Genomic DNA, 14,823 nt, shown 5'->3' with positions numbered 1-14,823 from the left:
GTCCATAAGTACAAACAAAGGATATCAAGGATGTGGAAAGGTTCTGTATGGAGGACTGGTCTAAGATCCTTCCCAACATGTTCTCCAATCTCATAAAACATTTTAGAAAAAGACTCAGTCGTTTTCCTCGCAAGGGGATCCAATAATTTTGACCTGATTTTAAAAAAAAAATATTTATTTAGTACTTGTTAAACAACATTTATTGCTCTAAGCAATTGTATTAGTATAAAATAATATAACTTAACACAAAACAAATGAGCATACAATATAGCTCATTTTTTTGTACTGTCTTTTTTGCTCTTCATCAAGTAATCCAATAATTCTAGACACCACTCTGTGTCAAACTGCATAAGAGCCCGAGGGTGTCACAGTGTGATTCTTCTCAAACCTGAAACTGAACTGCAAAGAGTGACATGCCAAAACTCTAATTAGAGATGTACTATACTTTATGTTCCGTCAATATAAATAGGAATGTGATCATAATTGACTTGCCTGGTTAGAAAAGGGTTGTTTAAGTAAGTAAGTAATAAATATGAGTAAATAATGTGTATAGTTAATGAAAGTACAAAATTTCAGTTTGACACCAAGAAAGCCAGAGGTTTTGGTTGCTCCTGAACTAAGACGTTGGTCATGTCTTTTTCAWTGTCAAAACCCACCTTGTATTATATCCGGTTATCTGTCTTAAAAGTAACCATAGCATTTTATATCACAAAGTGTTGCTTAGATTGTCGCTTCTTGTCCTTGCAGATTTAAAGTGGCAAGGTACAAATGGTCCCTATTGAACAGACGTGTTGGAAGTCATTTATACCAAGGCAATCCCTTTACGTGATTTATTTCCCTAAAATGATAAAGAGGGATTACTCAGAGAATTAACAGCAACCTATYGTAAAAGTGGTTGTTTCTAAGCGTTTTCTCTTGTAGCATTTCCACTCAGACGACAAGTCACCGCCGACCACCACCCGCGTGTGATTTATTGTCACCATTTGCTGGAACTCTGAACTCAACACTGTCTGGCTGCTTTCCTGTCCCTGCRTTGAATGAGAATATTTCCACATTATAGCGCTTAATGAGGTAAGAGATTAAGATGCCGCCCTCCAATCGCTAAGGCTCAATTAGCATGGTGGATTCAAAGGCTTCTCGTTCACCGTAGTGTTTGGATAGACTGTGATAGAGTGCTTTCTGATATAGCTAGACCTAAAGCTCTAACTTGGGAGGTTATAGACAATTGTTCACAGGGTGAAACCATTAACTGTTTTAATGAGGGAACCTGGCAAATACTTACATGTCATGAAGTAAACCTAATGTTAATTCTGAATGGTACATGTTGTTACTGGAATAATTACGGCCGGAGGTGGGCAACTTACCTAATGTAAAGTGTTACCGGAGTCATACTAAAATGTTGTTAATGTTATATCAGATTAGGACATAACACCCTGTCCTTACTTATCCTTTCCTTCCAAAGGGATCCAATCTTACCTGGCTCTAATAGGGGAAGCTGTGGAGGACAGGCCAATATGGTCGGTGTGAGATGTGACTGACAGGGGAAAGGATTTATTTGAGTGGTTATATTAAGGGTCCGTRCCAAATGGCCTCCTGTTCCCTATATAGTGCACTACTTTTGACCAGCCGCTCATGGAACTTGTTCAAAAGTATTGCACTAAATAGGGGATATGGTGCTATTTGGGACGGAGCCAACCTGGGAGATAAAGGACAACCTCAGATTACCATTCACTCGGCTAGCTGGCTTCCTGCACAGCTAATTCTTCAATGTTAAATCAACACCGAAAGAGTGGGACCATATACACACTGGAACCAGTGTTAAATTAAATCAACACTGAGTAAAAGTTACCAGCCATGACTGTGTTTGTTAGTGACAGAGACATGGTTGTTGCATTCATCCATTTTTGGTCCTATGGACTTCACCAAGTGAGATCTTAAGTCAATATGTTATCATTAAAAACATATGAATTATAACAAAGTACCATACGTGTTTCATAAGGTCTTATTTTGAGGGCCTAGATTTACCCTACAGGGGCCTGAAACTCATTCACGTGACTGTGAATCAAAACTGTTTAGAAGGCCAGCATCCCGGAGTCGCCTCTTCGCTGTTGACGTTGATACTGGTGTTTTGCGGGTACTAATTAATGAAGCAGCCAGTTGAGAACTTGTGAGGCGTCAGATTTTCCATCTGTAGAGCGTCTACAGATGGTCATACTATCAACAAACTACACTGAACAAAAAAAAGAACACAGACACTGGACAGAGGAACTCTGCCTAGAATGCCATTATTTTAATGGACAAATATTTWTATTTTTTTTCAAAAACATGATTTTAATGGACAAAAAATTTGCTTTTCTTTCAAAAACAAGGACATTTCTAAGTGACCCCAAACTTTTGAACGGTTGTGTACATGCAAAAACACAGATATTATTATTTTGTTAAATCAATCTGTACTAGAGCATGATGGAGGATAAAAACATGTATTATCAAAATTTAAACATATTTAGTTGATGTGACTTCTCATTTAGTTTTGAGTCAGTGCCACAAACTTTTGACTTTGAGTTCAACTTACTAGAAGTATTGAGTTAAAAATGGCTTAGGGTTTACAGTGTACTTAAAACCCAGAGTGTCTGGCCTGAGTCAAAGCACACAGGGTAAAGATGTGTGTCTAACTGCTGTGACCCTGTAGATAAATTGTGTTTTCTCTATTTGCTCTTCAGAGAGGAGTGGCTGGCGCCTGACACTTGCTTTCCAAGAATCAATGTTTTATAAGATTACTGAGACATCATGTTTGCCATGCAGGTGTCCTCCAGAGCTATAAAGCCAGCATTTGACCCCATAAACTGTAGCATTGATTAAACATTATGAAATGTTGTGAGTAAGTCACTTATGTTCAGATTTATTTTTCAGAGAAAGAGAATGAGTAAGAGTTGAAATTGAGGCCAAACTATCCACCTGTTAACCAACTGGACCAAATTCTGAGTTATTCTGAGTTGAAAGTAGAAACGGTTCTTGACTGGTAACAAGGTGAAAAAGCTTATCCGTTAGTATTCCCCAGACCTTGACCAGGGCCCATTTGGGGACGCAGACAGAGGCCTACTGTACGGTGTCTACTGTCGGCTGAATTTAGAAGCAAATGTTGACAGGCCTGACCTCTGGGACAGTGAGACACAACCTGGGTTACCTGCTGATACACTGCACTGTACCTCACGATTCGCTAATCCCTGCTTTGTCTCTCCCAATTTAAACTGCTCAAGAAATCATTGGCATGCAAAGCAGAACAAGATAAGATATTCAAAATGCAAAAATTTTTTAAAAAATGTCAAAAAACTTCTGGAGGCTATATATTATTCCTAAAGAGCATTAAATATTGTGTTTTTAAATAGCTACTGGAGGTACAGTATAACACTTTAAAATATACATTGAGTAATTTCCATCTTTTTCCAAACATTGCCTCTCATTAGACAAGCKTAGTTTGTGTGTGTGTCTGTTGTCTGTGTGTATCTGTGTGTGGTAAAATAAGTTATTCCCTGTTCATGTCGCTACTGTTAAATAAACAGATCCAGGACATAGGAATTTTACGCTTAAATCTTAGCTGCTGTAGAACCCTGAGCCATTTCCTTTCTAGCTGTGGTGGAGGGTAGGAGAACATAATGAACGCCATCGGAATAAAAACACTTTGTGTGGGAGAGAGAACTGAAGCGGAGACCCACATMCCGATAGAGCAGCTCAAAACATTTGTGATCCGTTTCACTTCGCAGTGAGAGAGTGCCTTTTCTCACTCCCAGATTATGAAGCAAGCTTCATCGGAAAAGAATAGATACTGTTTCTTTGTGTACTTTGGGGTTTGTGTGTGTACAGAGCTGCAGTAAACTTGAAACAGGCAAAGGGGAGAATACTCCTGCTCTCTCAGGCATCTGTAGCCAATGTAACTAAGTCCATGGCCTTGCAAGTATAGTGTTGCCTCAACCAAATTACAGACCTGAATGTTGTTGATGTTATCCTTTTTAATTCACACAAAAAMAATTATCACAAAGATACTTCATGTACATCTATTTGATTATGTGATCAAGTGCAGATATACATAGACCTACTTCTGGTGAATACAGCATCTCCGAATCCAGGGCCAAGAGTGGTTATATGATGTTTGTATGTTGTGTAAAACGAGTAATTCAATTTCATTGAAGTACTTTCCCACAGAACAAGATCTCAGGGGTTCCTTTTCAGCCTCTATAATAGCCTCAAAGAGTGTTAACGTGATGGACAAGATCAGCACTCCAAGGTTGCATATGTATCAGAGGTCAACACTGCCAGCCAAGAGTAAACAATGAAAGCTGAAGGAAATGTAGGTATTTTCTGGAGAGGGGGGTGGTGGGGGGGTTCTTATGTGCTGGAGAGCACTGTCACTGAGTAAATGAAAGAGAGAGAAAGAGGCAGAGAGAGTTTGTCTTCATTGTGTCAGTATATCAAGTCCTTCTGTGTCCAGTGTCTATTCTGATCAGATAGTCCATGTTACACCCTCTGGGACAGATGAGCTACACAGGTGTCCCTAAAGGTCACCTCTTCCTTGAGTGAATGGCAACAGCACAGATGGCGGGTCTGCAATTCCCTTAAAGCTTCTGGCTAAAGTCTTCTCAGTCATTGAACCATTGCTAGTGAATATTTGTCATAAAATGTGTCATCGAATGCTATTGAACTAGRTAAATGTACTTGGAAAACCATGACTAGAGTGGCTATTCTTTAGTGTGATGCTTGCAATTACAGTAATGTCTTGTGATGAACATCCTCTGAATYACTAGCCAATAACTAGCTCTTTATAACCTTCAATGTTCATGTAGATTTGGTAGACAGAGACAGCATCTGACCGGGACTGCTGGCTGGGACTGTAGTGGTAACAGGAACTTATTCTAATTGGACCCTTAGATTTCATAATCCTATCACTGTAGATTTACAATTTCAATCTGATGCCAAAACTATTGCATGTTCATTTCTTATATTCCCTATATTGAGTTAATTCTGTTGGTGGTGTAGGAAATAGTATTCTTATAGTATACGGAACTGTAGGTATGTGCACTGCACGGTAATTAATTAACTCATTCATTCATTCAACAGACCAGCTGTTTTGAAGATGTTGTAAAATAAAGTGTACAGAAACTGCTTGTTTTTGTGGAAGAAAATGGATGACTAAAGTGTTGTTATATTGGATCAGATAATAACAGAAGATGGGAGTATAGGGGTTATTCAATAACCCCCTCTACAGAATCAATGACCATTTCATAGTGGTTTGGTTGAGTTTCGTGTAAAGTTTCAATACCAATGAAACTGTTGCTGTGCCATTCAGAGAAAATACCATGTAAGTGTTCAAACTACGAGGCAGAGGGAGAATAATCAGCAAATAATCGGCCTAAAAAACAGTGTGAAATCTGTATCAAAGTATTATATGTCAGTTTGTTTCAAATCGATTCTGAACCCATTTATCTCAGGTAGCTGTTAAGAAAACGACAGATGATAAACCTACATGTTGAAAGGTATGGACTAAATGCCCCAGATAGGATCTATCATAGGTTTGAGACGTCATCAGACATCCAGTCTCGCATTAAGCTTTTATTACGGATGATTCAATGGCATTGTGGTTAGTGTTCCTCAATGCCCCCATCACTTAGATTTAATCTGCAGTCAAACCACATGGACCCAGTATTGATTGCCGTAAAGATTCAAAGGGCACAGTGAGTCACTGGCAGCCATTCCATCATTGCATGATAACAATAAACAAACATACCATTTGTATTATAATTGAATGTGATGAATTGCACATTTTCACAGAGTCAATATTGATGGAGGGAAACATTGATCTACAAATGATCATGATCCTTATTCAGCTTTTGTTTTGAGGTTAAAGAGATATTCTGAGAATCCGAATATGATGTAACTCACTAGCCAAGCAATGACGAGGAGTAGAATGAGTGGAATGTTAGCTAAACAGATTGGTACCCAGGCTAGCAACAGTGGGATTCCACAGAAATATATGTTTGTCATGATGTGACAAATAAAAGCATGTCCTACAAGCTTTGTGCATCCTGCAAGGTTACCCAACAGCACCATTCCTCAAGTAGCTTGAATAACATGGCAACTATCCTTGGGCGGTTCAATCGAGTTCCTGATGTGTACTTTGGCAGAGTGACATAAACAGCACAATCCTTTCCTTTAATCGTCCATCCATGCTGAAAAAATCTGATAGCAAGATCCTTTTTTTATTTTTCAATTATGCCTGATTGCATCTCAACCCTATTCATTATATAGCAGAGGTGTGGACTCGAGTCACATGACTTGAACTCGAGTCAGACTCGACTTTAACACCAATGACTCGTGACTTAACTTTGACTTGAGCCTTTTGACTCYAACTGACTTGATACCCTCCCCAAGCCCAATATTAAAAATGATGCTATTAAAAAAGCATAAACTCTTCATTTAACGGATTACAGTTTAATTTGGACAGCAGCCAATCAAATTGTGCCAGCTGGGAAAAAGATGCGCGTGGTAGTGCAGAGGAACGTCGGCGGGTGAATTCAGATGGAGCCCTTGGAAAGATGATACCCCAAATTATTATTTTCAGATATAAAGACTACGCTGTAAAAAAAAACATGCGGGAAGAAAATTACAGATGGATGCGCAACAACTTCCAACTTCGTTCGACATTTGAAGCTGCACAAGTCAGTCTTGACTTGAGACTTGACTCAGACTTGCCTGTCTTGACTTGGGACTTGAGTGCTAAGACTTACTTGTGACTTGTAATACAATGACTTGGTCCCACCTCTGTTATATAGTATACAACTTTTGACCAGCGAGCCATGGCCATGGTCATAAGCAATGCACAATAAATGGAATAGGGTGCCATTTTGGACGCAGACCCTGTCTACCTCAACGATCTAAATCACACATGTCAAACTCATTCCATGGAAGTCTGAGTGRCTGCGGGMTTTTGCTCCACCCTTGTACTTGAGTGATGAATTAAGGTCACCAATTAGGAAGGAACTCCCCTCACTTGGTTGTGTAGATCTTAATTGGCAGGAAAAAATTAAAACCCGCAGACACCCCTCCTTGGAATGAGTTTGACACCCCTGATCTAAATGAAACCCATCACTCTCTGACTGTCATGTGTGATAGTCATRACTGTTGATTGGGACCAGTAGTGTTATTGCATGTAACCTGCAGTGGTTAGAGTGGGACCTGTTCTGAGGTCTCATTTATAAATCGTGCGTAAGTACAAAATAGACCCCAAAACATGCGTGCACCAGTTTTCACGCATAAGTTGGTATTTATAAAAATGGAACTTGATGTGAAAATGTGCTCACCTTCCTGCAAACTTTAGACCATGCGTACGCACAGTTTCTAGTGATTGAAGGATTGCATCTCAAGGACAAGTAGATTACTATTTTGTGCAAACAAGGGATATGATGGACACACTTATTCATAACAATAATCAATAATTTGCCGTTAGTGAAAAGAGAGAAAATCTATTCAGCTTATTTTGCATTTTAAAATAATTAGAAATTGGCATCTATTTCCTAAGCTATATTTATTTCATTTCCATGATCATTACATAATAAATTCCTCACCTTTTCTGTGATGGTGTCATACTCATGAGGTAGCATAGGCCTACAACAAGGATACCATTCGTTCCATCTCTCGTTTACAAATGATAGTCCCACTAAGTGCAAACCAGATGGGATGGCGTATTGCTGCAGAATGCTGCAGAATGCTGTGATAGCCATGCTGGTTACGTGTGCCTTGAATTCTAAATAAATCACTGACAGAGACACCTGCAAAGCAGTCGTCAACAGATAAGCTATTTCAAGTATTTAGCTCTGGGCCATCGGATTCAGAGCGCAGTTTATTTAAGATGGAACAGACGGTTGTAGGTTGCTTCTGTAGCTTACATTCAATACTGTAATAAAAAAATTCTCAGGTAGACAATATCGCATTTATACACACAAGACATATTTTCATAGCCATTACAGAATAAATTATTCACCTTTTCTGGGGATGATGGATTCATTTTCCCGAAGTAGCCATAGCTTACAACAAATTACTTCTTATTCTTCTATGGTATAATGGCATTCACAACAATTAATTGTGCATTCTGCCACCAACAGTGCGGGTGGATAATAAGGATCCCAAAAAAGGAAAACATTTGGGGAAACATAAATAAAATATCACACAAACTATCAAAAAAATGAAATTAACTKAACAAAACCAACCTGCTTTTCTGTAAAAACTAATTTTAAATCAGGTCCCAACACATGCTCAGAAGCCTTCTGTGAGGGCGGGACATTTCCTAGCGACAAAAGTACTTAGTGTTTCTGCTGTAAAGTTTTGGAGCCCCAAAAACTTCTCGGCTGCAGATATAATGCAGCTTCTTGGACTTCTTAGACATTTGTGCTGTACAATTAATCACTGTGGCTATAACACAAAATCCACCTTCTTCACAATGAGAGTTATCCAGATCACCTGATTGACTTAACCCTAGCAACAGATTGCAATGTATCCACACTGTTGCCTCTTGCCCCTTCGACTCTCTTCACAGGAGATCTGCTGCACAGCCCTGATCCTTGACACCTCAACTTCCTTCACCCTAACAGGGCACTCAAGGAAGTCCGGAGTATGTTACAAACATTTTCCATTCACAGATTCTTCAATATCATACTTCTACCGTCTGCAAACATTTGACACGTGAGCATATCTTTTACAATTTCCACGCTGTAATGGTTTGGACACAAATGCTTTCACCGCATATCTCACATATCCAAGCTTCACATATTCAGGTAGTCTCCTCAAACAACAGTAATGTCAACAGGCTTTTCTCATTGGTTCCATTTACCATACTGGTCAGGTTATGTGCATTGACCACTCCTGGGATTTTCTGACTAAGGTACTCATCATCTACAGTACCAGTCAAAGTTTGAGTACACCTACTCATTCAAGGGTTTTTCTTTATTTTTACTATTTTCTACATTGTAGAATAGTAGCGAAGACATCAAACCTATGAAATAACACATATGGATTCCTGTAGTAACCACTAAAGTGTTAAATAAATCAAAATATACTTTATATTTAATATCCTTCAAAGAAAACACCCTTTGCCTTGATGACAGCTTTGCACACGCTTGGTGTTCTCTCGACCAACTTCATGAGGTAGTCACCTGGAATGCATTTCAATTAACAGGTGTGCCTTGTTAAAAGTTCATTTGTGGAATTTCTTTCCTTCTTAATGCGTTTGAGCCAATCAGTTGTGTTGTGACAAGGTAAGGGTGGTATACAGAAGATAGCCATATTTAGTAAAAGACCAATTCCATATTATGGCAAGAACAGCTCAAATAAGCAAAGAGAAACAACAGTCCATCATTACTTTAAGACATGAAGGTCAGTCAATCTGGAAAATTTCAAAACTTTTAAAGTTTCTTGAAGTGCAGATGCAAAAACCATCAAGCGCTATGAAACTGGCTCTCATGAGGACCGCCACAGGAAAGAAAAKCCCAGTTACCTCTSCTGCAGAAGATAAGTTAATTAGAGTTAACAGCCTCAGAAATTTCAGACCAAATAAATGCTTCACAGAGTTCAAGTAACAGACACATCTSAACATCAACTGTTCAGAGGAGACTGCYTGAATCAGGCCTTCAAAGAACCCATACTAAAGGACACCAAAAAGAAGCAGAGACTTGCTTGGGCCAAGAAACAAGAGCAATGGACATTAGACCGGTGGACATATGTCCTTTGGTAAGGATGAGTCCAAATGTAAGATTTTTGGTAGGTGAACAGATGATCTCCGCATGTGTGGTTCCCACCGTGAAGAATGGAGGAGGTGGTGTGATGGTGTGGAGGTGCTTTGCAGGTGTCTCTGTCAGTGATTTATTTAGAATTCAAGGCACACGTAACCAGCATGGCTATCACAGCATTCTGCAGCAATACGCCATCCCATCTGGTTTGCACTTAGTGGGACTATCATTTGTTTTTCAAAAGGACAATGACCCAACATACCTCCATGCTGTGTAAGGGCTATTTGACCAAGAAGGAGAGTGATGGAGTGCTGCATCAGATGACCTGGCCTCCACAATCACCCGACCTCAATACAATTGAGATGGTTTGGGATGAGTTGGACCGCAGAGTGAAGGAAAAGCAGCCAACAAGTGCTCAGCGTACACTGCCGTTCAAAAGTTTGGGGTCACTTAGAAATGTCCTTGTTTTTGAAAAAAAATAATAATAATTGTCCATTAAAATAACATCAAATTGATCAGAAATACAGTGTAGACATTGTTAATGTTGTAAATTACTATTGTAGCTAACAACGGCAGATTTTTTATGGAATATCTACATAGGCGTATAGAGGCCATTATCAGCAACCATCACTCCTGTGTTCCAATGGCACATTGTGTTAGCTAATCTAAGTTTATCATTTTAAAAGGCTAATTGATCATTAGAAAACCCTTTTGCAATTATGTGAGCACAGCTGAAAACTGTTGTCTGATTAAAGAAGCAATAAAACTAGCCTTCTTTAGACTAGTTGAGTATCTGGAGCATCAGCATTTGTGGGTTAAATTACAGGCTCAAAATGGCCAGAAACAAATKATTTTCTGCTGAAACTCGTCAGTCTGTTCTTGTTCTGAGAAATGAAGGCTATTCCATGCGAGAGATTTCCAAGAAACTGAAGATCTCGTACAACGCTGTGTGCGACTCCCTTCACAGAACAGTTCAAACTGTCTCTCTCCAGAATAGACAGAGGAGTGGGAGGTCCTGGTGTACAACTGAGCAAGAGGACAAGTACATTAGAGTGTCTAGTTTGAGAAASAGATGCCTCAGAAGTCCTCAACTGGCAGCTTCATTAAATAGTACCCGCATAACACCAGTCTCAATGTCAACCGTGAAGAGGCGACTTCGGGATGCTGGCCTTCTAGGCAGAGTTCCTCTGTCCAGTATCTGTGTTCTTTTGCCCATGTTCATCTTTTCTTTTTATTGGCCAGTCTGAGATACAGCTTTTTCTTTGCAACTCTGCCTAGAAGGCCAGCATCCCGGAGTCGCCTCTTCGCTGTTGACGTTGAGACTGGTGTTTTGCGGGTACTATTTAATGAAGCAGCCAGTTGAGAACTTGTGAGGCGTCAGAYCATCTACAGATGGTRATACTATCAACAAACTACACTGAACAAAAATATAAACGCAACATCTAAAGTGTTGGTCTAATGTTTCATGAGCTGAAAAGAAATATCCCAGAAATGTTCCATATGCACAAAAAGCTTATTTCTCTCAAATGTTTTGCACAAATTTGTTTCCATCCCTTTTAGTGAGCATTTCTCCTTTGTCAAAATAATCCATCCACCTGARAGGTGTGGCATATCAAGAAGCTGATTAAACAGCATGATAATTACACAGGCGCACCTTGTGCTGAGGGACAGGAAATGGTCACTCTTGAAGAGGAGTTTGACAACATGCCACAGGCCACAATTAACAGCCTGATCAASTTTATSCGAAGGAGATGTGTCGCGCTGCATGAGGCAAATGGTGGTCACACCAGATACTGACTAGTTTACTGATCCACGCTTCTACCTTTTTTTAAGGTATCTGTGACCAACAGATGCATATCTGTATTCCCAGTCATGTGAAATTCATAGATTCGGGCCTAATGAATGTATTTAAATTGACTGACTTCCTTATATCAACTTTAACTAAGTAACATTTTTGAAATTGTTGCATGTTGCGTTTATATTTTTGTTCTGTATATCTGTTGATAAGCAAATGCTTGCTAAWGTTACGGTTACGGTAAGTGTTAAGGTTAGGGTTAGGATAAAGGTTAAGTTTGGGGTTAGAGCTAGGGTTAGTAGATAGATAGTTGAAATGTTACCGATAGTCTGTAGAGCATCTAAAGATGGACTATCCCAATAAAGTGTTACCAAAAAAATTGAAAGTATATATATATTTATGGATTTTATTTTTTATTTTTTTTATCTACCCCTGGGACACAGACAATTCTGTAGTTGCAGAATCGCCCTTATGTGATTGTTCCGGTATTAGATGTTGAGTATTGATCTGAACACATACAAGACCACTCACATCTCCCAGTGGCTCCAAAAGTCTAGTATGACCATAAATCTCCCATATCCTAATGCTCTACTGTGAAACCCTTCCCTATAAACCACTTTTTTAGTTATTTCTGATTGGCTCATAACATGTCCATTATTAAGATTACAGCCTATTCGCTATATGTTTAAAGGCGGATGTAACGTTAAGGTTTTCAATTTGGCTCAGTCTATGAAATACATCCAGATTCGCTTTTTGTAACYTAAAAAAAATGAATTCAGAAGTGGCAGATTTGCAAATCTCCCTTGATTGGATGTTAACAAATGGAAGGAAAGAAAGGAAAAAAGAGGCAAGAGAAAAAACGACATTAATTGTTATTCCTCAGCATATAGGCTAGAGTAACTCTGATCAAGGTTAGCGTAGCATTAATGAGAGGGAATAATGGTGTCCTGCTGTGTAAAGCCTTAAGGTAGAATGAGAACGTGTGAGCCTGACTGATTATTGCACATTAGAAAAGAATTCAAGGTCAATGCAGAACATGAATGGAACCTCCTTTATAACAAAGGGAATGTCCTGTATTAGACAATTTCACACTCTTGTGCTATATGTGAACTGAATTAGTAGATAGCAAAACTGAACCAATCATTAGCCATCAATATCTTAAAATGGCCTTTAAAATGTATTAATGAAACCAGCAAGTTTAATATTTCAGGATATTGGATTATGTTCAATCATTCCACATTCCATTTTAGATGGAGTAATCCTGTTCTGATAATAAACAAGCTACGTTTTGTTTTTTTTGGTTCTGTTATTGGACAAAAACATTCGTAGTAAACAAAATATCATTTTTTATAAGAGAAATGTGATTATTTCCATACTTGCATGAGATTCATATTCCTTCCTTGARCCACTTCTATTATTGTATCTCTTGTTTTCATTAAAACCTGTGTTCCATCCTTCATTGGAATTGCAGTCAGCCTATTAAGACTTATCACACTTGACTTGACTGTTGTTGCATCCAAAAAGGCACCCTATTCCCTCTAACGTGCACTACTTTTGACCGGGACCTGGTCAAAAGGAGTGCACTATACAGGGATAAGGGTGCAATTTGAGATGTAACTGCATGTCTTTCTTCTCTCCCTATCAATCTCCTGGTATTTCCAATCACTCAGAATAGCACCAAAGCAATTTAACCAAAATAAGACCACCCAGCTCTTAGTGATCATTATATGGAGAGTTGAACTAATTTCTCTATTTAATATARTATATTGGTGTTTAATGCCTAAATAATCAAATTCATTTTATTCTCAATTAACACAGTGGTGGCAGTGCTTTTTATGTTGTTTTTCTCTTGTTATTGACCCTAAGCGGGATAACCTATTCCTTTCCTTTGGCTTAAAAAAACAGAGGTAGGCCTATCATGCTGGTCAGAACAAATCATTTGATGCCGTGTTGTAGTAAATTTCACAAGCAGATTTGGTGAACACAAAGCAACTCAAACAACGGATCAATAATATCACTTTTTTTTTATAAACATCTCCCATTTGGCATGTCTCTTGTGCTGCAGTTTACAGCAGCACTGACTGATGTGTTGACATGACAACCGCTTCAGAGTTTTGAACGACCCTTCCCAACCTTTTGTTCCATGCTGGCTGAAGACCTAGCTAGTCAGTTACTAGCTAACACCAGAGCCATATAAATATCTTTGCCATTCATTTCGGTTACCTAGAAGTAAAATAATTGCGAAAGTTGTCACTTCCGTTTAACTTCTGGGGGGAATAACGTTAACAATTGTGATGACTGTTGTGTGAAGGAAGTGAAGTCTCCTCCCTCACAAAAAGAAACTCTCGGCCAAATCCCTCCCTTCCGCCGCTAATTTCACCCGTGTGGACACGCACGAAGCAGATTAAGGATGTTTTCAACACAGCTATGTTGAATCTTAGCAGCGTCCATCCCATCGTTTAAGACACTGCCACAGTTATGCTAAAAAAAATCACTGGCAAAGGATACCTTTTAGCATGCTTGCCAACTGGCTATGGCAAAAGTTTAATATATCAAGCGACGTATGGAGAAAAATTATTCAAACAACCGTGTTCAGCAAGCAGTTGATAGGATTTGCGCTGGACTAAGTGCACACTACATTTCAGACGAGCTAAGTGACAACCTTATTGAAGTATCAACTCTGCTGCTTAAGTAGGCTACACTTCCTATTTACATCTGTAGGCTATAGCTAACGTAAACTCACTCACTTTTGTACATCGCCTTGGTCCGTACAATTGACCTTATTTTTGCGCCCACAAAACATAATACTCCAGGATCAACTGTAATATCAATACCAATGTAAAGCACAATTTCTCCCCTTTCCTACAAAATTAATGATGAGACCTTCATGATGCCCATCTCTGCATAATTCAACAAGGCAATGAGCTTCATCGGGTCTTTTTAAAAATGTCGGGTGGGGAGCGAAGGCTACGAAGTGATCTTGAAAGGGGGAAATATGTTGTGTGAAGAAACAGGTTTTTTCACCCGATTTGTATTTAATTTAGACAAAAATCATGAATAATGAAGTTTTCTTACAAGTATATATGGTTAAGCATGATTTTAATCTGCGAGAGAAGGGCTACCCCTGGTGGAAAGAGGCTGTACTGCACAAAATGAGTAGCAAATGACGATGTAACGTACAGCGTCAAAGGGGTCCGTTTTTTTATATTTTCTCCAATACTGTTAGTCCATTACAATGTCAATCAACGCTGAATC

The sequence above is a fragment of the Salvelinus sp. IW2-2015 genome, linkage group LG14 (assembly GCF_002910315.2).
Source record: "Salvelinus sp. IW2-2015 linkage group LG14, ASM291031v2, whole genome shotgun sequence".
NCBI lineage: Eukaryota > Metazoa > Chordata > Actinopteri > Salmoniformes > Salmonidae > Salvelinus > Salvelinus sp. IW2-2015.
Note: the sequence above shows the minus strand (reverse complement) of the source record.